Raw genomic sequence first — 26,091 nt, forward strand, 5'->3', positions numbered from 1 at the left:
AGTAATTGGAAAATTTCTTAAAATACATTCCAGTTTCTTTTTTTTTTAAACAAAAGGATAATGGCAAACACTGTTGAGTGTCCATTTGTAGCAGATTCTGTTGATGCCCTGAACATATCCCCTCGGCATTCACACGTCCAGGATTTGCTGATGGCACCTGTGAATCTCCATCTCAGGGCTTTCCCCTACCAGAGGGTAAGGCAGTAATTTGTCCCTATTGGGGCTGATACATAACCCAGGCACAGTTCTGCCAATCCTGCCTACTAAGTCTTGCTAGCACTACAACCTGAGGCCCCACAGAGTATCGGCTTTGCCTTCATGGAATCTTGCGTAACACTGATCTGCAACCTAGAAACTCATTTTCCTGCAGAGTAGCAGCAATGAGCATGTGACTATAGGATCCATGGGTATTACCATATACATGCCGCCTGATAGAACTCTTAAAGGTCTCTTAAAGGCCCAGCTAAGGAGTCAGCTTGTAGATGATGCTCTTTTGGGGTGGGGCCCTGTACTTCAAAATATGGCATAGGCTTTGAACCAAAGGTCAAATGATGCTCTGTCCCCAGTTGCTAGAACATCCTCTCCCAGCCATAGTGGATGATCTATGGTTGAGCTAAGCTTATCAGGGTATTTTCATTTGCTAGTGATTGGTTTAGGGGAAGTGGGCTGAATACATCTTGGGAAGATGCAGTTCCATAGTAAACACATACTGACATGTCGGAGAAGCCAATTTTCCCTTCTGGCTTTTGATGTAGTATTGTGTAAAGACAACGTTTGGAGCAGTTGCAGCCACTCTGTAACCAGGAAGAGAGAGAACATGAAGACTGAGAATGGCAGGGTAAAGAGATAGAAGGAGCTGGGTTCTGATGACACCAGTGAGCCCTTTGAAGAAACCCTAGAATTGCCTTCCTCTGGACATTTTACATGAGATAACAGATGGTTTTATTGTTTAAGCCACTTCTAGTCAGAGGTGGGTAATTTCCAGTGATACCCACGGTGGACACTTCTGAATTGGGCTTCCCACATTTATTCCTTCCCATGGCTGCTTCTGTGTTGATGGTGTCCACCTTCCACTAGAAAGGCCAAAAATGCTGACATTTCCTGGTTTCTCTTGCAGCTAGGAAATGACGTGACCCAATTCTGGCCAACAGGACTTGAGGAGCAGTCAGTTGTTAGCTTTCTGAGAAAGGGTTTCCTCCTTGATAAGAAGTGGCATTTAGGAAACATGCCCCTATTCTTTGGCCAGATTCTGTTGTGTCTTCATGTGACACTTGAAACTGTGGCGGCCATCTGTGAATATGATGGTCTAAGGATAAAGCCAGAGTGAAAGATGTAAAAGCTGAGGTCCTCAGTGACCTAGCAGAGTCCCTGGACCAATCTTGGACTTGTCCTGCCTCTTGAGTTATCCTTAAGTGAGGTAAATAAATGTCATAATTTAAGTTGGTTTTTGTTGGATGTTCTGCTCCTTGAGGCCAGAGCCATCTTAACTCAAAAATATAGTATAGTATGCTACTTCAATCACGGTCTTCCCTTCCCAATCCACCAGAAATGAAAGAATAAAAAGTTTCTGTTAAACTTTTAAACATCAGCTGGTCCTGGTTTTACCTTATAATGATTATGGAAAATGCTAGTAGTACATAGTTTGCTATAGAAGCACAAACTATTTCTATGACCCTTCACATGAGACAGATCATTAGGTATTCATGAAAATTACAAAGATATCTCCTCTCAATAGCCCTGTAATTGGGAGAAATAACAAAATTGTAAAAGGAAGTGTTGGATGTTTTCATTCAGTTGGCCATTATAGTTTCTGAATTGAGTTTTTCTAAAAAGAAGGAAAATGCAGCCAAATTCCATAATTCCCTCAAAAGCTCTAAGTAAAAATATACTGAAATCCTGAATAAAAGAAAAGCAACTGTGCATATATTATTTTATTTTAAAAACAGAACATCTTAGAGACTGGAAATATTACATTTCTGTTTACCCTAAGCAAACAAGATGGGAATTTAGAGTTTTGAGTCCAAGGAGTATTTTCCTTTAAAAATATATATCATGCACACACACACACACACACACACACACACACTAGTAATACAGAAAGAGATAATGAAGATGTTAAGATGTTGCTGGAATTCTACTAGTCTGCTTTATGCTTATTGATGGAAAAAAAGATTCCTCCCTTGTAAATTACTTATTTTGCTAGAGGCTTTTCCTGGTTCTGGAACTACCACTTTTAAGGTATACTTCCCTCAGCATGCAGAATGGTGGCGGTCTTTTCAGGTAAGAAATTCTGCATTCCATTTATCTTCAGGGTGTTAACCTTTGACAGAGCTTTGACAGACTAGCGAGCAAATGAACCTATTTTTCTAGCAGAAGAGCAGGTTGCCTGAATCAGGTATCCTTTCCTTTAGGTAGTTAAACTGGCCTGGGGCCCAAGGTGAGTGAGATTTCTTTGCTCTCAGCCTCATCACTACACCCAGCTCAAGTTCAGGCGGCTTCACGGATTTTGAGATTCTCTTGGGAAGCGAGCCCCTGCTTTAGCCTGAGGCTGGCTCATGAACGTCACCTTTCACCTACTTAAAGACAAGTTTTGCATAGCATTGAGGTTTACTATTCAAGTAGCTATTTCTAGCTCCTTCATTACTTCAAAACAAAATAAAACCCTCCAAATGTTTTATTTCCTGTGGTATCAAATCTGACTTAATGTAACTTTGTCCACAGACCAACTAAATAATATGTTGGATTAAAGAAAAAAAAAAAAAGCTCAACCCCACTGCTGCTTGGGTAATGAAAGCCATCTTTCTTACAGTGTATTGTACTTGCTGTTTTAGTCATTTGTGTTTTGGTTCGTTTGCTTGCAGTAAGGCAGTCTACCTGCACTCTATGTTTTTTTCCCTTTTTGTAGTGTCTAAAGTGAAATATAATGGCAAACTTTAAAATACAGAAACACTTTTAGCTTCACAAAAAGAACGTCCAAAGACAATAATTTGGGGTCAACTTTATCATTTGAAAACAAATATCAATCTGGTATAATTAGTGAGTGCACTGAGGGGAGATGGGTTATTTGCTGGGTTCGGTGAGGCCAAAACAAGAGACAATAAAGAAACATGCTTTGAATTTTTGAGACCCTCTCGCTTCAGACATTTCCAAAAATCATTTTATTTTACAAAATTTGACAAATTTGTGCAAGAACGAAACAAGTAATCCAGTTAAGAATGAAAATAATAACGCGCATTTTTTTCCCTGATCTATATTAAGATTTATGCATTACAGCAGTATCTGCGTTTTGTAGTTCTTTTTTCGGGGAACAAGGCGGGGGTCTTTTTTCTCCGGAACTGCCCTCCTGCAGACCCGGCCGGCCCCGCCCCATCTCCGCCCATGTTGCGGCCGCACAGACTGGCTCTCCTCCCCCGGCCGCAGTGGTCCAGTCCCTCCCCGCCGACCTGTCCCCGCCCCGCGCCGGCTGCGGCTGGGTCGCGTCCGCCCCGGCTCGGGCGAATGACCCATAGTAACCCCGCCCCGCCCCCGGCCGCCCGCGCCGCGCTCCCGGCCGGAATTCGATAGGCCCAGCCCCGCACGCGCCACCGCCCGCGGGCCAATGGGCGGCTGCCTCTCTGCATATGCAACGAGCGCCGGCCGGGGGCGCGCGTCCCGGGCGGTTCGGCTCAACAGACGCTGGTCTGCCGGCGCTGGGCCGCTACGCTGCGCTTGTTGCGAGTGCTGGGGCTGAGACCAGGCGGCGCGGCAGCTGACCGGGCAGCCGACCGCCGCCCTCTCGCAGTGAGACCGCGGCGGCTGCGTCAGGGTCCCCAGGAGGCGGACCGGGGCGTGAATGCTCTGGCGGCGCAGCCAGGCCTGCATGGGCCGGAGGAACCGGAGCTCCGGCGTCGCGGTGAGTGCGGCGCCCGTGGTGGGAGCGGCGGGGCCGTGTTGGCGGCGGGGCCTCCGCGTGCGGCCGGGCTGGGCCCGAGGGCGGCCCGGGCCTGGGGGAGGGACGCGGCCGGCCTGGAGGCCCCGGCTCCTCGACGTGGCCGCCGAGCCCGGCGCCGAGGGTGTGCGCGCTGGCGGTGCGGGCTCTGGGGCCGGCCCGCGGCGTGTGTGGGAGGCGCGGCCGTGGGGTCCGGGAAGCGGGTGAGGTGGGGCCCGGGCCGAAAGGGCCCACGTGAGCTGGGGGAACCGCAGCCAGAGCGGCCGCGCTGTCCGGGGGAGGAAGGATGCGCGGGGTCTCTCCCGGCGCTTTGGGGGCGGGGTGGGCTGGGGGATTGGCCACTTTCACTAGCCCGGCTCTGACGCCGTCGCTGGGAGGAAACTGAGCCCTGCGGTTTCGGAAACCCACACTGGGGTGGGGGGGGTGGGTTGCTGCGGTGTGTGAGGAGAAATTGGGGGTGTGAGATGGGTCGACCTTGGTATTTGTTCTGGCCACGATCGGTGGTGATGGGGCGGGGATGAATACTGTTGTCTTGGGGTTGGGAGTTGAAGGTTTATTTTCCCTAGGTGCGTTTTAATTATACAGCAGCAGTGGAACGTGTGATACCGAGAGAGTACTCACTACCAGCAGCCCAGTGGGGTAGGGATGATCTGGCCCGTTTCACAGGTGAGGAACCCGAGGCCCAGAGACATAGAACTGGTTTGTCCAGGCTGGATTTAGAAAATGTGCTCGAAGCTATTGTGTATATGGCTCTTCAAAAAAAGGGTAGAACAATGTCTTTGAAATTATATGGACGTTAGAGAGAGAATAGGCCTCGTGAAAGTGATTATAGTCGAATAAGATGACGAACAGCTGACACTTATTGAGTCTTTATAACATTGCAGGCGTTGTGCTAAGAGCTTTCTGTATAGTATTTCTGAAACTGTTAACAACCCGCTAGGGGGGCGGTTATTCCCATTTTACAGCTGGAGAAACTGCTGTTTGGATATATTAACTTGCCCCCAGATCACAGCAAGTAAGAGGAGAAGCTGGGATTCAGATCCGCCTGTCTGAAAATACAGAGCTTTCACGTCTAAGCGCTATAGTATGCTGCCACTCCTTGGTGGCTGGCTGAATAGTTGTCACCGTGGATTTTTGTTTGAGTGGCCAGGAGAGCTGTAGTTTGATGATAACCTTTTTTGTTTCCCCAGATTAGTTCCGAGAGTTGAAGGGTGCTGCTGAGTTGCTCCTGAAAGTGTATTAGTAGGTTATTACAGGGAGGAGGAGGTGTCACCCGGGAGTGTGCCGCACAGACTTTATTCTTTTGTGTTCTGGCGTCTTCCCATGCACTTCTCATTCTTGGGGATGAGTAAGGCTTCTTTAGTCACTCTGGCATTTTCCCTTTAGACTTTTCCTGGTTTCTCTCTTTTTCTATAGAAAGAGTTGGTTCTGTAGGATGGCAGTGTTGGGTGTAGAGCAGAGATCCACTGGATGTATGGGTCACCTAGTGTCTTTGGGTCTCAGTTACTGGGTTTGTAAGATGTTTGCGCTGGTTGATTTAAAGCTGAAATATTCTGAGTCATGTCCTTGAAGGAAAGAAGGAAGGAAGGAGGGATGGGGAGAATCAATCCCTGTCTGGTTTGGGAAGTCAGATCTTAAAGCGCCAACATTTTTCTCATTGCTTATGTGCTCCTCTGCTGTGTGGTTCTGCTTAAATTAACCACTCCTCTTTCAATTAATTGCTCACTTAGAGCCTTTAATTCCTATTCTATGTCAGGCACCATGTAAAGTGCTGGGAATGCAGCAGTGAACAGAATTGGTGTGAGCTTTGCCTTTACGGAAGAAACAAACATGAAGCAAATCTCATACAAATAATATATAATTACAAATTATGATATGTGTAATGTGTAATGAAGGACAGGTAGTGTGTGAACGAATATTATATAGAGGATTGTGATTTAGATGGAAATCTGGTCTAGGGAGGTTTTTTTGTTTTTCCCTTTAGATGGTGGGTGACCAGTAGTGCTTGTTGACTAGACTGGGTACTATATATATATTTTTAAACTTTTTATTTTGGGACGATTTGAGATTTACAGAAAAGTTGCAAATATGGAATATTCCTGTATACCATAACGCAGCTCCCCTGCTCTTATATTAACACGTCACATAACCTTGGTGCATTTGTCAAAACAAGAAATTGATATTATCTTCTTAACTAAACTGTAGACTTTATTCAGATATCACCAATTTTTCCACTAATGCCCTTTTTTCTGTTCCAGGATTGAGTCCATGATACCAGCTGGCATTTTGGATTCATGTTATTTTAGTCTTCTCTAATATTAAATACTAATTTTAAAATTTACCTTTTATGAGTTTACTTCTAATAATTTGTAAGAGTGGTATGGAACACTAAGAAAATAAATATACGAATATGTAAAGTAAATATATTATATGTCATTTTCCAGCGATTCCAGTTTTGTTTAAATTAAGATTGCCCAGTATCAATACGGTAGAAAGAAAATTGATCAGACTTAAAATTCAGGATCTGGAAAGGGAACATTTTCACTGGCATCTCTTTATCTCTGAAATTCCTTTTATTTAATTTTACTTATTCCTCTTTCTTTTTTTTTGACAGATTATATTCCATTGTAGGTTATTACAAGATATTGGGTATAATTCCCTGTGTTATACAGTACATCCTTGTTGCTTATCTATTTTACGTATAGTAGTTTGTATCTGTTAATCCCGTACTACTAATTTGTCCCTCCCCTCCTCCCTCTCCCCTTTGGTGACCATGTTTGTTTTCTGTGTCTGTGAGTCTGTTTCTGTTTTGTATACATACTCATTTGTATTATTTTTTAGATTCCACATACAAGTGATATCATATAGTATTTATCTTTTTCTGTCTGACTTGTTTCACTAAGCTTAATATTCTCTAGGTCCATCCATGTTGCTGCAAATGGCAATATTTCATTCTTTTTTATGGCTGAGTAATATTATAAACATACACACGCATATACACATCACATCTTCTTAAGCCAATCGTCTGTTGATGGGCACTTGTGTTGCTTCCATGTCTTGGCCATTGTAAATATGCTGCTAATATACATGTACCCAAATGTTCATTTTGAATTAGACTTTTCATGCTTTCTGGAGTGGAATTGCTGGATCATATGGTGATTCTATTTTTAGTCTTTTAAAGTACCTGAATACTGTTTCCCATAGTGGCTACACCAAATTACATTCCCACCAACAGTGTAGGAGGGTTCCCTTTTCTCCTTCAGCATTTATTATATGTAGACTTTTGATGGTAGCCATTCTGACAGGTGTGAGGTGATCCTCACTGTGGTTTGTTTGGATTTGTATTTCTCCAATAATTAGTGATGTTGAGGATCTTTTCATGTGCCTGTTAGCCATCTGTATGTCTTCTTTGGAGAAATGTCTGTTTAGGTCTTCTGCCCACTTTCTGATTGGGTGGTTTGAGGTTTTTTTGATATTGAGTTGTATGAGCTGTTTGTATAGTTTGAATATTAACCCTTTGTCAATTGCATCATTTGCAAATATTTCATAGGTTGTCTTTTCATTTTGTTTATGGTTTCTTTTGCTGTGTAAAACTTTTAAGTTTGATTAGGTCTCATTTGTTTATTTTTGCTTTTATTTCATTTCCCTTGGGAGACTGATTTAAGAAAATATTGCTATGATTTACGTCAAAGAATGTTTTGCCTATGTTCTTTTCTAGGAGTTTTATGGTGTCATGTTTTATATTCAGGTCTTTAAACCATTTGGAGTTTGTTTTTGTATATGGTTTGAGGGAATGTTCAGATTTTGTTGTTTTACATGTAGCTGTCTAGCTTTCCCAACACCACTTTTTGAAGAGACTGTATTTTCTTCTGGGGAGATTTTTGAATTGATATGGTGAGATACTACTAGATGACGATCTTGCATTCTGAGGCTGTAATTAAATGTACATAAAGCAAGAGTTTGAGAACTTTTGAGCAACAATATTCTTTTAATTTCAATGTCTGTTTCTACCCAGAATGTCACTCCAGCTCACATTGCAAGATATGAAAATGAGAGAGGGCATTTTTTCAGGAAGTCATTCTCCCTGCCTTTAGGGTACTTAAAGCTTAAATATTCCTGTAATACTTTCCCCTTTCAGATGAACAGTAGGGAAGCAAGAAACTTATGTGAGATTTGGACTTGAGGATAGGATTTGGATGTTTTCAGGAAAACTAGGCCAAAAAAAGTTGACAGTTTTTTCTAACTATAGATAAGTAGTATTATAATTATCAAAAGTATCCGGTGTAGCTTACACTTTACAGAGTGATTTAACTTAAAATTCTCACCTCTTAGGAGACAAATGATGACATGATTTGGGAAATATAAGCCATTAAATGTGTGACTATTTCAGTTGAACATGTATTAAGCCAATACAAATAGCTCATTGCAGTACATTTACTGAATGCCGTGTGCATGCAAAGTACTATGCTAGGTGTACAATGTGGAATAAATAAAAAGATGAACTTGTAAAGTCCTTGCTTTCAAGGAGATTTCAATTTAATGAATACTAATACTCAGATTAAAGTTTTTTTCCTTTTTGAAGTACTATCATTTTAGCTTATTTGATCCTCTTAAGAGCCTTATATCATTAGCAGAAATATTGAGAAAATGGAGATTTAGAAGCAAAATTGCCAGACCTGGTGATTAATAGTAGTATATGGGTTGGGAGAAGGAGATGTTGAGTGATTACTCATTTACCATTTTGACGCTACCAGTGTAGAGATTGCCAGTGGAGAGACTAGAAAGAGAACAGGAAGAGGCCAGGGATGGAGCTGGGTATAGGAGGCTGAGCTTGCAAAGGACACAGGAGTAGTGCCCAGGGAGGTGAGAGGACAGCCAGAAGCATGTGTCCCTGCTGCCAAGCGGAAAGCTGTCAATACTGTGGAATGCCCCTGTGAGGAAAATTGAGCACCATCTGTTGTATTTAGCAACTCGGAGGTCATGGGTGACCTTGGCAGGAGATACTGATGTGGTGGTAGGGATGGGATGGGGAGCAGAAATAAGTAGAAGGTGGGGAAAATGGAGACAGCAAGAATAGGAAACTGCTTCCACGAGTTTTGATTTTTAGCATATTTAAATGCTGATGGGAGGGTGTCTGTTGAGAGGGGGAGGTCGAATATAGATGAGAAAAGTGTTACTTGTTTGTGCAAAGTTCGTGAGAAGATGGGAGGGCGTGGGATCCAAAGCAAGTGAGCCCTGTGCCTTAGCTGGGAGGAGGGACACCTCTTCTATGGTAACAGAAGATGGGCCTGTAACCACCCGACAGGAGTCAGTACCATATTATGGAGCCCTGAGCAATTTCCAGAAAACTGCCAAGAACTGTTGAATTCCTAAAAATCAGCCCAATTTTTGCTGACTCATGACATAGTCTTTTTAGAAAACCTCACTACAAAGCATTGTGTGAAATTGATTTGACGTGTGACTTAATCTTGATTTTTTTTATCCACCTTAATATGGTATATACTTTCATCTGACTTTTGATTATAGTTTATTTCTTTTCTGAAGAAGGGGACAATATAAACATTAAATCTTGTGATTTCTTCCCTACGTGCTATTTTTAGTTTCATAATAGTTTTCACACTGCTTCTGTTTTCCTGACATTTTAAATGCCTAAATTCTTTCTATTTAAAATTTTAACTTCTGTTTTTACTGAAATATGTTTACTTCTCATGTTTCCCATTTGGAGGAATAAAGAATTATTGGATGATTCAGTGAGCTTAATGGATCTGCTAATTTTTATTTTGAACTGAAGATACCTAAGAGTAACCAATGTTTTGGATAAATTGCCTCCAACTATAGTTCCCTATTTGTTTATGAAGGTATTACGAGGATTTATAGGGGCAATGATTTCTTCACTTAAATATTTCTTTAGTATGTATCTTGCAAGACACTGGGAATTTGAAAATGATTAAGAGATCGTCCCTGGGCTTCTCTGGCGGTGCAGTGGTTAAGAATCCGCCTGCCAGTGCAGGGGACACGGGTTCGAGCCCTGGTCCGGGAAGATCCCACATGCCGCGGAGCAACTAAGCCCGTGCACCACAACTACTGAGCCTGTGCTGTAGAGCCCACGAGCCACAACAACTGAGCCCGTGCACCTAGAACGCGTGCTCCACAGCAAAGAGAGCCACCGCAATGAGAAGTCCACGCACCGCAACGAAGAGTAGCCCCCGCTCGCTGCAACTAGAGAAAGCCCGCGTGCAGCAATGAAGAATAAATTAAAAAATTTATTTATAAATAAATAAATAATTTAAAAAAGAAAAAAAAAAAAGAGATTGTCCCTGCTCTCGAAGAACTCAGGATTCATGAAAGGAAAGTATGAACATTATATGGTGTAAAGGAAGAAGGTATAAGAATAGATGCATTACTGTGTGGTATAGCTCAGGGCAGGAGCTATACCATAGCTCCTGTCTGGTATAGCTCAGACAGAACAGGGCAGGAAAAAGGGGAGACTTTACGGTGGAGGTGGTAGCCCAGTTTTCTACGACAAACTGGACTTTTTGCCAAGTGAGCAAGGGACATGGAATAGAATGTTGCACCTTGAATCTGTACCAGGTGTGTGTGTACACAGATATGTACACATTGGAGATGGTATAACAATACTAAAGAATGTTGTTAGAAAATAAAAACCTTATCTTGCTATAAAAAGCTTCCCATTTGTCCGTCATGTCACGGTCAGCTTTTCTATCCCTTATTTAATTTGGAAAGTAATCACACTTAGATAATATTTTTCTGATACAAAGCCTGGTTTTTCTCTGTACTAATGGTCTTTGGAATAAAGATGATAGCCAATACCTTTACAATATTTCCTCTGGCCAGGTGCTGTTATGATTTTCTTCTCAATTTTATGAGATAGGTTTTTTATCATTCTTATTTCACACATGAGGAAATTGAGGCACAGGGAGCTTAAATGACTTACCCAAGTGTGTGCTGTACCTCATCCCAGGTAGTTAGGTTCCAGAATCCAAGGCCCAGGCGCTGCACCTCCTCTGTGGGGTGACAGCTTGGTTTGAAGTTCATATATACCTCTGAAGGCATGATTATACCTGGAAGGGAGCTGTGATGACAGTTTATTTTTATTACACATAACTTACCTCTCCCCACCCCCCCCCCCAAAAAAAAGCCCTGTTTTTACAGAGGAGAATGTGAGGAGTAACAAACTAAATTGAGAGAATTTAACTAAAATTTTCTTCTTGTACTTGAACGTAAATACATCAGGATACATTCTCCTTTAACATTCTTACACAGGAATCATTAACATTGACCTTGTAGCATTTTTCGGATCAGGAATATAAAGCAATTTTGGCTTCTGTAATCTGCTAATTCCATTTTTTTCCTTTTCTTTCTTTAAAAAAAAAAGAAAGGAGACTTGCTTTCTGTATGTCTGAGAAATATTTCGTAATATTTGATCCATTTAAAGAAACCCACTTCCTTCCCCCAAATCCTCCAGTTAACCACTGAATCTGAATTTGGTGTTCATTATTCATATCCATTGCTCTGCAATTTCACTACACATGGATGTATCCCTAAACAGTGTACGGTATTGTTTTATGTATTTTTAAACTTGATATAGATGGCATTGTATGTATTCTTATGCAGCATCCTTTTTTTTCAGTCAATATCACTTGATCTATGTGGTTTCATCAGTTGAGTTTCATCACTGTGGGTACATCTCAGTTTAGCTAATTTACTTTAAACTTGTTTTACTTTCATTTTTATTTCTTTTTTTGTTCTTAGTAGATAATTTTGCAGATATATATCTAATATTGTTTCATTTTAAATTCCATAAATGACTGTAGGGATAATTCACATGTGTCCTTCCTTTTGGGAAATTTTTATAAATCTACTTTTGATTTAGCCAATTCTGTATTTGAGTGCTTGTTTAAGAATTTTCCCCTAAAATGTGCCTTTTTCCATTGTAATTTTGGTGGGTAGGGACATGGACTTGGAGTTAAGTTTTCTTGGAATTGAATTCTGGCTTATTAGTTGTGTGATCTTGGGCAGCTTATTTAACCTCTCTGTGCCTCAATTTCTTCTATAAAAAACAAATAATAAGAAAATCTGCTATATATTGTTGTTAGGATTTATATGAGATAAGTTCCTGGCACATAGTCAGCACTCAGTAAATATTAACTATTTTAAGTTTATTTATTTTTAGAATATACAGTATTTTCTAAGTTCGTCCACTCACTCTTTGTTATTGCCTTACCTTTTGAAGCAGCGTTACCATCCTTACGTAGACAAATACACTTCAAGGAAATGTCTAATGTATTGTAACCTCTGGTTAATGGAGATTGGGAAGAGATATTGTAAGTAGTAAACTGTAAACTGAGGGACATTAAGTAGATTTTGTTATATATATATATTTTTTTTTTAAAATTTTTATTTATTTATTTATGGCTGTGTTGGGTCTTCGTTTCTGTGCGAGGGCTTTCTCTAGTTGTGGCAAGTGGGGGCCACTCTTCATCGCGGTGCACGGGCCTCTCACTATCGCGGCCTCTCGTGTTGCAGAGCACAGGCTCCAGACGCGCAGGGTCAGTAATTGTGGCTCACGGGCCTAGTTGCTCTGCGGCATGTGGGATCTTTCCAGACCAGGGCTCGAACCCGTGTCCCCTGCACTGGCAGGCAGATTCTCAACCACTGCGCCACCAGGGAAGCCCAATTTTGTTATATTTTAATGTCAGTAATTTAGGATTTACCTTGTGCTTTAGTTTTCTGGAAGTGTATATAAAGCACCTTGAAAGTAGGTTGACATGGTGTACTTCTCAGTCAGATAACTTAAGAATCTCCTTATTAGTTTTAAACATCTTTTGAATATGACCTTGATAATGGTTCAGGTAGCATTTCTAAAAATACTGTCTTAGGTCATCAACTTTGTGTTGAGTGGCGAAGGAATCATTGCCATATATGTGTGTAAAACTTGCTGTGTAAATTTGACCTGATTCCTTAACCTTTCTCAGCCTTCCATTTCAATTTCTGTAACGTAAAGATGTTCTTACTTTGCAGGGTTATCACGAGGATTGAGGGAGATGACAGATAGTTTAGGGTACACGGTTGACCCGTATGTTAGTTGTTATTTATTTCTCTGCCTCTCTCTGTCTTCTCTTTTTTTCCTGTTTTCTTTCTTCTCTGTTCTTCCTTTTTTCCTCTTCCCTCCTTTCTCTGTCCTTTCATTGATATATAAAAATCTGCACATATTTAATGTGTACAGTTTGAGTTTGGACATGCATACACCTGTGTAGCCATCACCACAATCAAGGTAATAGACATATCGATCACCTCCAAAAGTTTCCTTGTGCCTCTTTGTTTCTTGTTTTTGTTGCATTTTGATTTTTTCTGTCCTTCAGAAGCAGTTTTCTGGTAAGAAGTAACAAGGTATTCTGAGTCTAGCATGTGAGCAAACCCATCATATAAGTAAAAAGCATACATCACTTAAAGGGGACTAAGGAATACTAATTCCTGAAGGAAGAGAGTGTGCAAACTGTCTGAAGATACATAAAGGATGTGGTTAATGTTGAGTGAGCCGTACAGAGGGCAGAGAGGTCATACTGGCCAGGGTAGCCAAGGGAAAGGTCAGCTGAGCAAGCGAGACATAGATTGGATTTGAAAAAAATAGTTGAGTTTGAGGTAGACGAACTCAAATGGGGATGTCCAGGGCAGTTGGGGAAGAGCAAGATTGACAAATAAAATTGAGGCATCACCTGTTCTGGGGGACTAGAGAAGCTGTGAGGATAAGTCACATCCCTGTGGAGAAGCAAAAACACCAGAGACTTAGAGGACAAAGACAATTAAAGACCTTGCCTAAGACTCATTTATTTATTGATTCCTTCAACTCAGGAAGTACAGTTGACCCCTGAACAACATGGGTTTGAACTGTGCGGGTCCACTTACTTGTGAATTTTTTTTTTTTTTTTTTCCCCACTAAATGTGTACTACAGCACTACACAATCCAAAGTTTGTTGAATCCCTGGATGTGGAACTGTGGGTATAGAGGACTGACTATAAAATTATATCCGGATTTTTGACTGTGTGGAAGGTTGGCGCCCCTAAACCCCGTGTTCAAGGGTCAGCTGTAATTGTTGAATGAACGGAAGGTAGTAGGAATAGGAAGGGACACTGGGCAGCCAGCAAGTGAAGGGAACCATGTGGGCTCTGAGTTGTTACAGGAGGAGCATTTAGGGTCTGGCCCGAGTTGTTTCTAACCCTGCTGCTTGACTGTCAGCGTGGCACTGCCCATGCCATTTAGCCTTCGTGGCGCTCAGTGTCCTTGTCTGTAAACCTTTCTTGCTCAGCACTGTTGTGAGCTGCTTCTCCGTCGGTGCTCTTCTTCTTTTACCTCCCTTTCCACCTCTTCCTTTTTCTTGGTTTAGAACTTTTTCTGTTCCTGCCACGTTTCTTTCTTAGGCTTCTTTGAAACTTTATCAGTTAGCTTTGTGTGTTTCCCCCTCTGTGTTTATTTATGTGTTTACTACTTGTAATTCACTGGGGTATTTGCATGGGTTTTATTAGATACTAACTACACTGACTGCTGCATAGACGTAACCTTTTGAATATTATTTTCTAAATTGGTATTGTAGGCATAAAACAGTTCATTTTTCTGCATTGCTGTTTCTGGGTTATAAAATACTCAGTTATCACTTTGGCCAGAATTATGAAAATTTCCTACTTCAACCACAGAAGTTTCTTATTTTTACTTACTTTACTTTCATCAGGATTGAAGTGATCCTCATTCTGGACCCTGAATTTGGCTTTTTTTTACTGTAACATTAAAACAATCAGAAATCTTTCTCTTCTCTTTGGAAACTGACTTGATCTCTGAACTTATTACCTCCTGTTTGGGGGAAGCTTGGGGTAGTCGAGTTCTTTCTAAAATGAAGTAAGGAGTTTATTTTAGTTCCATGGAAAACCAGAATGAACCAGAATGAATTAATCTTAGAACTGTACTTGACATTAATTGCAATTATACCACATGGACCATAATACACAGAATTATTATTTTTTACATATTCACAGTGAATACTTACGTAAGTCATTTTCCTTTTGTACTGAAACTTTCCATATTGCTAGTGTGTTAGAGTCTAGGAATTTGTATTCATCATTGACTCTGAAACTAGGCCTGACTTCTAGCCTGATGCCTGTTTAGACTCTCCTGCATAGTATTCTCCTTAGAAATTCAAAATGTTTATTTGTAAGTCGCTTTCTGAGGCATAAAAAGAATACCTGTTTTCTCCAACATCTTGAGGTGGGGGGGTTGTGAGAGGTAGTAGCTGGTTGGGAGTGAGGTGTGAGGTCAGAGAGGGGAGCTCATGGAACCCCAAGTATAAGGAGTGAGATTGGCGTGGTAGAGGGGAGTGATGCAGGGCTTGAGCTTTATGACCACATTGGCACTTGAATTCCCAAATCTGACTCCACCTCATTCTAGTTTTGCAACCACAGCAGATTACCTCCACGCGTCAGTTTCTTTAAGATAAGGAAGGTCTCTGTCTTGCAGTGTATGTGTGCTCCGGGGTGTCCATGCAAGTCATCTCTGCAGTGCTGGAAGAAAACGTTCGAATTTTTAAAAAAAGTCCATATTTTCTGCATGATTTGTGGTGTTTATAGTATGCTAGAACAATAACACATACGCACAATGTTAAAGGTACACATGTTTGGAATGCCAGCAGTTTTACCAAAAGGCGCTTGTTGTGATCCTTAAAGTTTAGAGACCATGAGCTAGTAGATAAAAGCTAGGCCCATGCTTGGAGGCTTATTAGTTTGGGGGCAGCATTATATATAGATGAATTGGGGATGGGCTTGAAGAACATGGATTATTTGGTTCTGGGAAATGAAGGGTATCAGATTTAGGGAGCATGTCTCTGCAAGTTCATTTGAAAAATGGTAGACATAGTAAATCTGGCATGGGTAACGATTTGAGTTGCTTTGTGAAAGTTTTAAACTGTATATTCTTACATTATCTCAGTGTTAGAAGATTACATGGTAGAAATTTGGATGGGACATAACCCAGAAAAGTGAGTCAGTGTTAGGGAATTGCTCTTGATATGCATGGGTAGTTTACCCACAGATAACTGAGAGCTGGCTGTATGTATGTCTAATTCAATGTTTGTTTATATTGTATGATGCCAGAGGACAGGCTTGTTAACTATAGGTGATTAATTCCAGTTTTGTGTTTCATGTTATTAATTTCAAATTGTTTTATGAAATAAATGTATTTGCTATCTTTTCTTTTTAGATAAGTCTAAAACATAATGTGTTTCTTTTGGGCTCCTTTAAGGGAGAGTAGCTGTTTAACGTAGAAAGTAAGCATCTCTGAGGATGGGGATACTTGTTATTCACTGATGCACATCCAGTGCCCAGCATATAGAAGATACTCATATTTGTTGATAGAATCAATCTTTGCATCCCTGTCACCTCGCACAACAATGAACATGAGATACTCAGTAAATGTTTATTAAATTGAGTTGAAAGATTTGAACATAATACCAGAAACGTTTTGGAAGGCCAAAAACCTGCCATCAAAATGACCATATACGTTTATTAGTGGGAGCTCAGGAATTCTGAAAGAGTAGACTTGCTTTTGAAATGCATTTAAATAGCTCACTGGTTGAGTAATAGGTATAGATATAATTTAAAAGTTATGTGATAAAGAAAGCAAGAAAGTGTGTTGGATGGTCTTCGGGCCAGGCCAGCTGCTTGTTGTACTTCAATATCATAACCACTTGTAGCCTTTGGCACTCCTGACAATGCCCTCATTGACCCTTATGTCTGCCTTTGGCTTCTAGGACATGCTCTTGGTTTCCTTACCCTTCTAGCTGGCTTTTATAATAACTGTCTTTAATCCTTTTATCTTATAACTGAGTATACTATTTTTGAGGGATTCCATGGTTTCAACTCTAATATGGTTAGAGTCAGTGATGATTCTAAAATCTGCATCTTCAGTTCTGTCTGGAGCCCCAGTCTTGTATTTCTGACAATATTGTGAATATCTTTTCTGGCCATTTCCACAGACTTAATATCCTACCCTATGCTCATGTACTCATATGTATCTGTTCTTCTTCCTGTATTCTTCATATCTATTGCAAGTCATCCAATATTCTAGAAGTGTTGACTTTAATCTTCAAAGATTAATCTTCACATCTCACCACATCCTATTGGTTTTACCTCAGAAAGTCTCTCCAGTTGGTCCTCCTACTTCTCTATCTGCTGCCCTAAACCCTGGACCTCATCATCCTTTGCTTGGGCTATTGTAATAACTATATACCAGGAATCTTTTGTGGTTTGTTTTCTTTGTTGACCCAAGTAGTCATTCTGAAAAAACAAATCTGGTCAAGTGCCTTGCTTATTAAAACCTGTCTCTGCAACATATTTCTCTATTCCATTTTCATTTCTAACTTCTCTCAATTTCTTATGTTCCAACTATCTCAAGCTACTTGTGATTCCTTATTCTCTGCCCCTTCATGCCTCTGTGTGTTAGGCAGGAGTGGAGGGAGAAATTGGAGCACAGAGGGATTGATTTAGCTCTTGTCTGTGGGACCAAGGAGGACTTCACATAGAGGCTTCAACTGAATCTTAAAGAATGAGTTTACTTTGGCAGTCCTTTTAGCTTCTTTTAATTCTATCAAATTCTTTTAATTCAATCCCAGTTCCAGGTTCTAGAGAGAATATTATTGAACGAACACATCAGTACTTTTGTTACATGCCTCACTGGTCATAGGCTCCTGGATCCCTGTGGATGCCTGTGTTTGCCGTAGTCACCGGGGGTAGAGATGGGCGTGAAGTGGCATAGTTCAAACGAAACCAGTGCTTCTCTCCCAACAGAGTTGTAGGCCAGGCAGTGTGGGCTGTGTAGGCTACCGTGGTAGCACTGGAGATGGTTTTATGATGAGAAAAAAGACTTAGGAACAAATCCTTTTTGGGACATGGGAGCTGTGGAAGAGAGGTATTGCTAGGCTGATTGTTTCAGGGATGTGTTCCTCATCTTTCTAGGACTCACATTCAGCCATTGGCTCAATTCTGGTTTTACTTTGATGCTGTTTAATTTATTGAATAATCTATCCTTCGCTCATTGATCTGAAACGCCACCATCATTAAGTGTAAATGTCCCATAACTATTTCTGGTTTTTACAATTCTGTACCAGAACAGTTAGTGTTAGTTTTGGCATCTAATAGGCTGGTATGCACTAAGTATTCTTTTTCTCAAATTTTCTTAGCTAATCTTAAAATGTTTTCTTCTGGATAAACTTTGGAACTAGTATATCAACTAACCATCCAAAATTGACAAAGTCCTAGTAGGATTTTGATTGGGATTGTATTTGGTTTATAGGTTAATTTTGGTGGAGTTATAGTTATCCTTTCTACCCAGGACCTAGTCTGTCTTTCCATGTATGCAAGTCTTTTAGTGTCTATCAGTAGTATTATTAATATATATATATATATATATATATATATATACACACACACACACACACACACGCATATATAAAATCTTTTCCCTTTTTATTTTCTAACTGGTTATTACTACTGTATAGGAAAATGATTGGTTTTTGTTGTCTACCTAGTATCCAAATATCTTAGTGAACTTTCTCTCTGGTTGGATAATTTTCATATGATTCTTTTGGATTTTCTTGTCAGACATTAATTATCTGCAAACAGTGATTATCCTGTCTCTCCTTTTCTAGTATTCCTACTCCTCATTTTTTTCATCATTGCGTTGTCTAGACTGCAGTGCTGTCCATAAGAAATGCAATTAGAGCCACAAATGTGAACCATATCTGTAGTAGTTTAAATTTCTAGTAGGTATCTTAAGTAAAGAAGAAACAGGTAACTGTAATATATTTTATTTAATCCAGTATATTCAACATATAGTCAATATAAAAATTATTAATGAGACGTTTTACATTTTCTTCATACTAAGTCTTAGCAAGTCCATGTGTATTTTACATTTAGAGCACATCTCAATTTGGACAAGCCACACTTCAAGTGTTTAGTAGCTCCATGTAGCTAATGACTACAGGGCTAGAGCCTTTTTAACAGTGTTAAATAATTATAGTCATAACTGGCCTCCTTGTCTTAATTCCTGACTTTAATGGAAATTTGAGTATGATGTTTGCTATTGGTTTCTGATATGCTTTTATTAAGTTGAAGTTTTCTTTTGTTTCTGAGTAAGAAGTTCTTTTAATAATTGACAGTGATAGGGAAATTGGGCAGCCACATGCAAAAGAATAAAACTGGACCCACTATCTTATACCGTAAACAAAAATTAACTCAAAATGGATTAAAGACTTGAGTGTAAGACCTGAAGCCATAAAGCTCCTAGAAGAAAACATAGGTGGTAAACTCCTTGACAGGTCTTGGTGATAATTTTTTGAATCTGCCACCAAAAGCAAAAGCAACAAAAGCAAAAATAAACAGATGGGACTACATTAAACTAAAAAACTTCTGCACAGCAAGGGAAACATCAACAAAAAAGGCAGCCTACTTAATTGGGAGAAAATATTTGCAAATCATCTATCTGATACGGGGCTTATATCCAGAATATATAAAGAACTGATACAACTGAACAGCAAAAACAAAACAAAACAAAAAACAACACAACCACAAAAACCGATTGAAAAATGGACAGAAGATCCAAGTAGATATTTTTCCAAAGACATACAGATGGCCAACAGATGCGTGAAAAAATGCTCTACATCATCATTCATCAGGGAATTGCAAATCAAAACCACAATGAGAGATCTCCTCATACCTGCTAGAATGACTATTATCAAATAGACAAGAAATAACCGTGTTGACAAGGATGTGGAGAAAAGGGAACCCTTGTGCGCTATTGGTGGGGACGTAAATCAGTGCATCCAGTATGGAAAACAGTATGGAAGTTCCTCAAAACATTGAGAATAGAACTAGCATATAATTCAGCAGTTCCACTCCTGGATATTTATCTGAAGAAAGTGAAAACACTAATTCAAAAAGATATATGCATCCCCATGTTCCTTGCAGCACTATTTATAATAGCCAAGATATGGAAACAACTTAGGGTGTCCATCAGTGGATGAATGGATAAAGAAGATGTATATATACACAGTGGAATATTAGGCATTAAAAAGAATGAAATCCTGCCATTTTTGACAACATGGATGGACCTTGAGGGCATTATACCAAGTCAAATAACTCGGAGAAAGAGAGACACCATGTGATCTCTCTTTTATGTGGAATCTTCAGATAAACAAACAAACAAAAGCTAAGCTCATAGATACAGAGAACAGGTTGGTAGCTGGCCAGAGGTAGGGGTTGGGGGAGGGAGAAATTAGTGAGCTGTTTTGGCAAAAGTTAATAATATTTATTTTTCTTAAATACTTAAAAAAAATATACTGACATGATTACACCTTTCTGTGCCACTTAAACTGTTAATATAAATAATGATAATAATAGAGTTCTGTGGTATAATACAAGAGGTATATAAGGTTTTCGTCCCCACTCTTGGCACAGAGCTCCTGAGACCCTTGGAATTTCCTGATTGTTAGGAGTACCTTTTATTCATAAAAGCTCCTTTGGATCACACCCTAGTTTATGCTAATGAAGTGACTTAGGATGGGGTCCCTAGAGCATCTCAGGATGGAACTGGTCACCAGAAGGACCAAGTGATTAGAGGTTTGAACTTTCAGCCCTACTCACCGACCTCCTGCAAGGAGTGAGGGGGCTGGAGACTGAGCTCTATAAAAACTCTTGAACAGGAGGATATTCAGTAAGCGTCCGGGACGGTGAGCATTTCTGTCCAGGTGCTGGGGAGGCGGCACACCTGGAGAGGGTTTGGAAGCTCTGCTGCATACCTTCCTCCCCATCCCTTGCCCTGTGCGTGTCTTCCGTTTGTCTGTTTCTGAGTTGTATGCTTTTTAATAAACTGGAAAATATAAGTAAAGAGTGTTCCTGAGTTCTTTGAGCCATCCTGGTAAATTATTGAGCCTGAGGAGGGGTTTGTGGGAATCCCTATTTATAGCCGGCCAGAGACTTGTAACTACCAAATGGGGAACAGTCTTGTGGGACTGACCCCTTACTTAAGCTGTGGGATATAGCTCTTATGAAATAGATTACAAAACTTAGACCAATTCTGGCTTAAAAATTATCTCTAACTTTTATCAAAAGAGTGTACGCACACGGTGGAAGACTTTTTAAAGTAATTTCTTGGCAGAGTGTGTTTGTGGAATTAAATTTTCTGAGTCCGTGCATGTCTGAAAATGTCTTTATTCTACCTGCAGTTGAACAGGAATGTAGATGGGAGTTCTGGATTAAAATTTCCCTCAAAAGTCTGAAGGCATTGTTCATAGCCTTCTAGCGTCCAGTACTGCGGAGACATCTGCTGCCAGTATGAGTCTTATTCCTTTATAGGAAGGGTGGCTATACATACTGGTTTGTCTGGAACACCTTCAAATTTACCTTATAATAGTACATGCTTTTACTCTCAAAAATATCCTTCTTTGTTGATTAATTATAGAATCACCTTATTTGTGACCTGGTTTTTGTTTTTTGGAAGCTTTTAGGGTATTCTTATATCTGGTGCTCTGAGAATTCACAAGGCTGTGTCTAGAGTTCAGTTAACTTTTTTCCCCCATTCATCCGCTCAGTACTCAGCAGGCCCTTTCAGTTTGAAGTCTAGTGTTCATCAGCTCTGGGATATCTTATTGTAGAATGCTTCAGTAATTTCTACCTCTTCATTCTCTTTGTTCTTTCTTTCTAAAACTCCTTTTAGTGGAACTTGGTCTTTGGGATTAATTTGACACCCAATTAGAAGAACAAAAACTTTTTAAGCTCCTGTTCTCTACTTCATTGCTCTTGCTTTCCCTTCTGGGAAAATATTCCCAACCTCATTTTCTAATACATCTATTGACTTTTTAATTTCAGGTGTTATTAACTTCCAAGAGCTTTTTCTTATTTTCAGTCCTTCTGTGTACCATCCTATTCTTGTTTCATCAACAAGATGGTCTCTCTTATCCCTTTGAGAATATTAATTACATATGCATATTTAAAGTGTTTCCTACATTGTCTATCTCCATTTCATACCCCGCTCACACACACTTTTTGTTTTCATCTCTCATTGTGATTTTTTACCCTCAGATATCTGGTGATCTAGAGCTTTATCTTCTGTCTGGATTTTTGGTTCTGATATATCTTCCTGTTTCTAGTTTTTTTCCATCAATAAATTCTCAAATTGGCACTAGATTTAACATTATGAAACAGATCTGATTATCCCATTCTCTTGCATAAAAATCTGAATGGCTCTTCAGAGATCTGGCTAATGTCTAAACCACTTAGCGTGGCACACAGGGCAGTGGCAGTGAGGTACAGTGTTTTCTAGAGCTGCTGTCATGCCACAAATTTGGTGGCTTAAAACAACAGGAATTTATTCTCATAGTTAATAGAAGCCAAAAGTTTGAATCAGCATTACTGGGCTGAAATCAGGGTGTTGCCAGGGCTAGCTCCTTCCTTCTAGAGAAGAAGCTGTTCCCGCCTCTTCTAGCTCTTCTAGCTCTTCTAGCCTCTTCAGCTTCTGGGACTGCTTCAGCTTCTGGGACTGCTGCAGTCCGTTGCTCCACTCGAGGCTTCTAGGCCAGCGTCTTCAAATCTCTTTGCTTCATCTTCACTGTGTATGTCAAATCTACTGCTTCTCTCTTACAGGGACACTTGTGATGGCATTTAGGGCCCACTGGATAATCGACGATTGTCTCCCCATCTCAAAAGCCTTAGTTTAATAACACCTGCAAAGACCCATTTTCCAAATAAGGTAACATTTACAGATTCCAGGGATTAGGACCTGATACCTTTGAGGTCGTTAATCAGCCTACAACATACTTAGTTTTCTTGAAGTGCCCTTTTCTTGAATACCTCTGCTTTTCCAAATACTGTTACTGCCTGCAGTTTCTTCTCTTCTTGCCTCCTTGGCCAAAAATGAATGGATCATTAAATCTTTGTTGAGGAGATTCAACATTTATTGAGGGTCAATTGAATACTAGGACTTGTCATATTAGACAACAAAACAAGGTAAAGTAAACATGCACCTGTGTCAAGCCTTCTCCAGGGCAAATTTCTCAGAAGGGATTCACTAAGTCATAGGAATGTACATTTTTAGCTTTTGCTGCCAAATTGCTCTCCAAAGTGGCTGCACTTCCCCTAATAATGCCAAGCGCGATCTTGTTTCCTATATCCTTGCCAATACTTGTGATTTTTTTTCATTAAAAGAAATCTGATAGGGGAAAATTATATCGTTTTAACTTGCATTTCCTTGATAACTAGTGATGTTGACCATTTTTTTCAAAGTTAATAGACGTTTGGATTTTTTCTCTGAACTTACATAGCCCATTTTTTCTAATGTGTTGCCTTCTATTTATAGAAATTCTACAAATATGGATATGTATTGTTCATATATATTGTTGCTGTCCTCATTTACGTAATGAGTAAACTGGCACAAGAAATAAGTAAATTGATAAGATGCCCCCCTCACTCCCCATGGACAGATGGATAGACGAATGAAGAAATGAATGAATGTGTCTAGAATCATAGCTATTAAAAAACAGAGCAGGGATTTTGGACCCAGATATATCTGGTTTTAAGGCCTGTCCCTTTTAAAGTACATCTGGCTGCCTTGTAGGGAATGAGGAAATTAATAGTGAGGCAGTGCTGTGCTGAATTTTGACTCAAAATACTTAACCAATACTTACTAGCTCTGTGAGTTTGGGCTGATGTTAATATATTTTTTTAAGTAACTAATGATTCCTAACCTATCTGCTTTGAAAGTGATTGAGAAAATCATTGAGATGATATACAAAAGTATGGTATATACAGTGAAATACTATTACAAAGCTTACTAATTATCCTTGACCATCATAACAGTGAGTGAAAAAACTCAACATACTTTATAAAAGTTTTGGATATACCTTTTTTTAAAAAGATAGACTTTATTTTTTAAGAGCAGTTTCAAGTTCACAACAAAATTGAGCAGAAGGTAGTGAGATTTCCCATGTGTCCCCTGTCCTCCCGTATGCACAGCCTCCCCCGGTTGCAGCGTCCTGCGCCAGAGTGGTACTTCTATTACCATCGATGAGCCTACATTGATGCATCGTTATCACACACAGTCCTCAGTTTACATTAGAGGTCACTCTTGGTGTTGCACGTTCCGTGGATTTTGACAAATATGTAATGTTGTATATCTACCATTATAGTATCCTACAGAGTAGTTGCACTGCTCTGAAAATCCTCTCTGCTCTGCCTGTTCATCCCTTCTTTCTCCTTAACCCTAGGCAACGTTTTGCTGTCTCAGTAGTCCCAATCCTGTCTCCGTAGCTTTGCCTTATCCAGAATGTCATATAGTTGGAATCATAGTGTGTAACCTTTCAGATTGACTTCTTTCACTTAGTAATCTGCATTTGAGTTGCCTCCATCTTTTCATGGCTTAATGGCTCATTTCTTTTTAGTGCTGAATAACATTCCATTGCCTGGATGTAGCAGTTACACATTCACGTGCTGAAGGACGTCTTGTTTACTTCCAAATTTTGGCATTTACAAATAAAACTGCTATAAACAGTTGTGTGCAGCTTTTTTGTCTAGACATACATTTTCAACTCATTTGAGTAAATATCAAGGAGATCAATTGCCGGATCATATGGTAAAGAGTATGTTTAGTTTTGTAAGAAACTGCCAAACTGTCATCCAAAGTGACTGTACCATTCTGCATTCCCACCAGCAGTGAATGAGAGTTCCTGTTGCTCTGCATTCTTGTAGCATTTAGTGATGTTAGTATTTTGGATTTTGGTTATACTAATAGGTGTGTAGAGTGGTATATATAACATGCTTTTTTGGTAAAAGTTTACATGATAAAATGTCATTTGCTAGTATAATAGATGATATTTCCAGAAAAACTCAACAGAAATTTTCCTGTGAGGTTTGGAGATAGAGATATCTCCAGGAAAAGGTTGATATTTGGCTCTGTGATTAACCAGATGAGGAGTAGTAATGCTTGCCTTCATGTGTTTGTTTTGATAGGTATTGAAACAAAGGCACATATTTGAAGGCACTAGTACCTCCTACCATTGTCAACTGGTAAAATGTTTAATTTTATTTAACTACAAAGTTTCTATTAACTGTCAAAGAAAAAATTATTTTCTCTCCATTTTGTGATTGTAGAATTATGAAAGTTATGAGAAAGTAGCTTTTATACTAATTTTAATTCCATATAAGCCCATTGGAATATTGAGCCCATGTTATTCAGCAATATTATTGATATTTAACCTTCCTTTCGTCAATTTGAATTTCATTAAGCGTCTCTGCAAAAGTTTGAACTCAGTATCCTCTTTATTTTGCAAAGTTTAGCACTAATTAGGCTGGTGGCATTTCAACACATGATGGTCCTTTGAAATTTGTGTTTTATTTAAAATTTCTAACTGGCCATTTTAACAAATTGTAGGTTGAAGGCCAGAAAAACAGCAGTGGATTTTTTGTTGTTTTTTGTTTGTTTGTTTGTTTTTTAACATCTTTATTGGAGTATAACTGCTTTACAATGGTGTGTTAGTTTTTGCTGTATAACAAAGTGAATCAGCTGTACATAAACAATATCCCTGTATCTTCTCCCTCTTGCATCTCCCTCCCACCCTCCCTATCCCACCCCTCTAGGTGGTCACAAAGCACCGAGCTGATCTCCCTGTGCTATGTGGCTGCTTCCCACTAGCTATCTATTCTACATTTGGTGGTGTATATATGTCCATGCCACTCTAGTCTCTAGGTCCATTCACCTCACTATAAATAACTCAATTTCGTTTCTTTTCATGGCTGAGTAATATTCCATTGTATATATGTGCCGCATCTTCTTTATCCATTCATCTGTCGATGGACACTTAGGTTGCTTCCATGTCCTGGCTATTGTAAATAGAGCTGCAGTGAACATTGTGGTGCATGACTCTTTTTGAATTATGGTTTTTACATGGTATATGCCCAGTAGTGGGATTGCTGGGTCGTATGGTAGTTCTATTTTTAGTTTTTTAAGGAACCTCCATACTGTTCTCCATAGCGGCTGTATCAATTTACATTCCCATCAACAGTGCAAGAGGGTTCCCTTTTCTCCACACCCTCTCCAGCATTTATTGTTT

At 39.8% G+C, this 26,091-nt stretch overlaps 1 protein-coding gene across 2 annotated transcripts in view; it reads left to right on the forward strand.

The window, feature by feature from the left end:
- Window positions 1–3,642: 3,642 nt before the first annotated feature.
- ACSL3 (acyl-CoA synthetase long chain family member 3) overlaps window positions 3,643–26,091 on the forward strand; it is a 79,650-nt gene continuing 57,201 nt past the window's right edge. The window contains exons 1-2 of one of the 2 annotated variants that reach the window (XM_036857143.1): window positions 3,646–3,892; window positions 4,495–4,594. The gene's annotated coding sequence lies outside the window, so the exon portion shown is untranslated. Of the gene's footprint in view, window positions 3,893–4,494; window positions 4,595–26,091 lie in introns of both variants that reach the window. The other variant, XM_036857142.1, reaches the window with a different exon arrangement.

The sequence above is a fragment of the Balaenoptera musculus genome, chromosome 7 (assembly GCF_009873245.2).
Source record: "Balaenoptera musculus isolate JJ_BM4_2016_0621 chromosome 7, mBalMus1.pri.v3, whole genome shotgun sequence".
Lineage (NCBI taxonomy): Eukaryota > Metazoa > Chordata > Mammalia > Artiodactyla > Balaenopteridae > Balaenoptera > Balaenoptera musculus.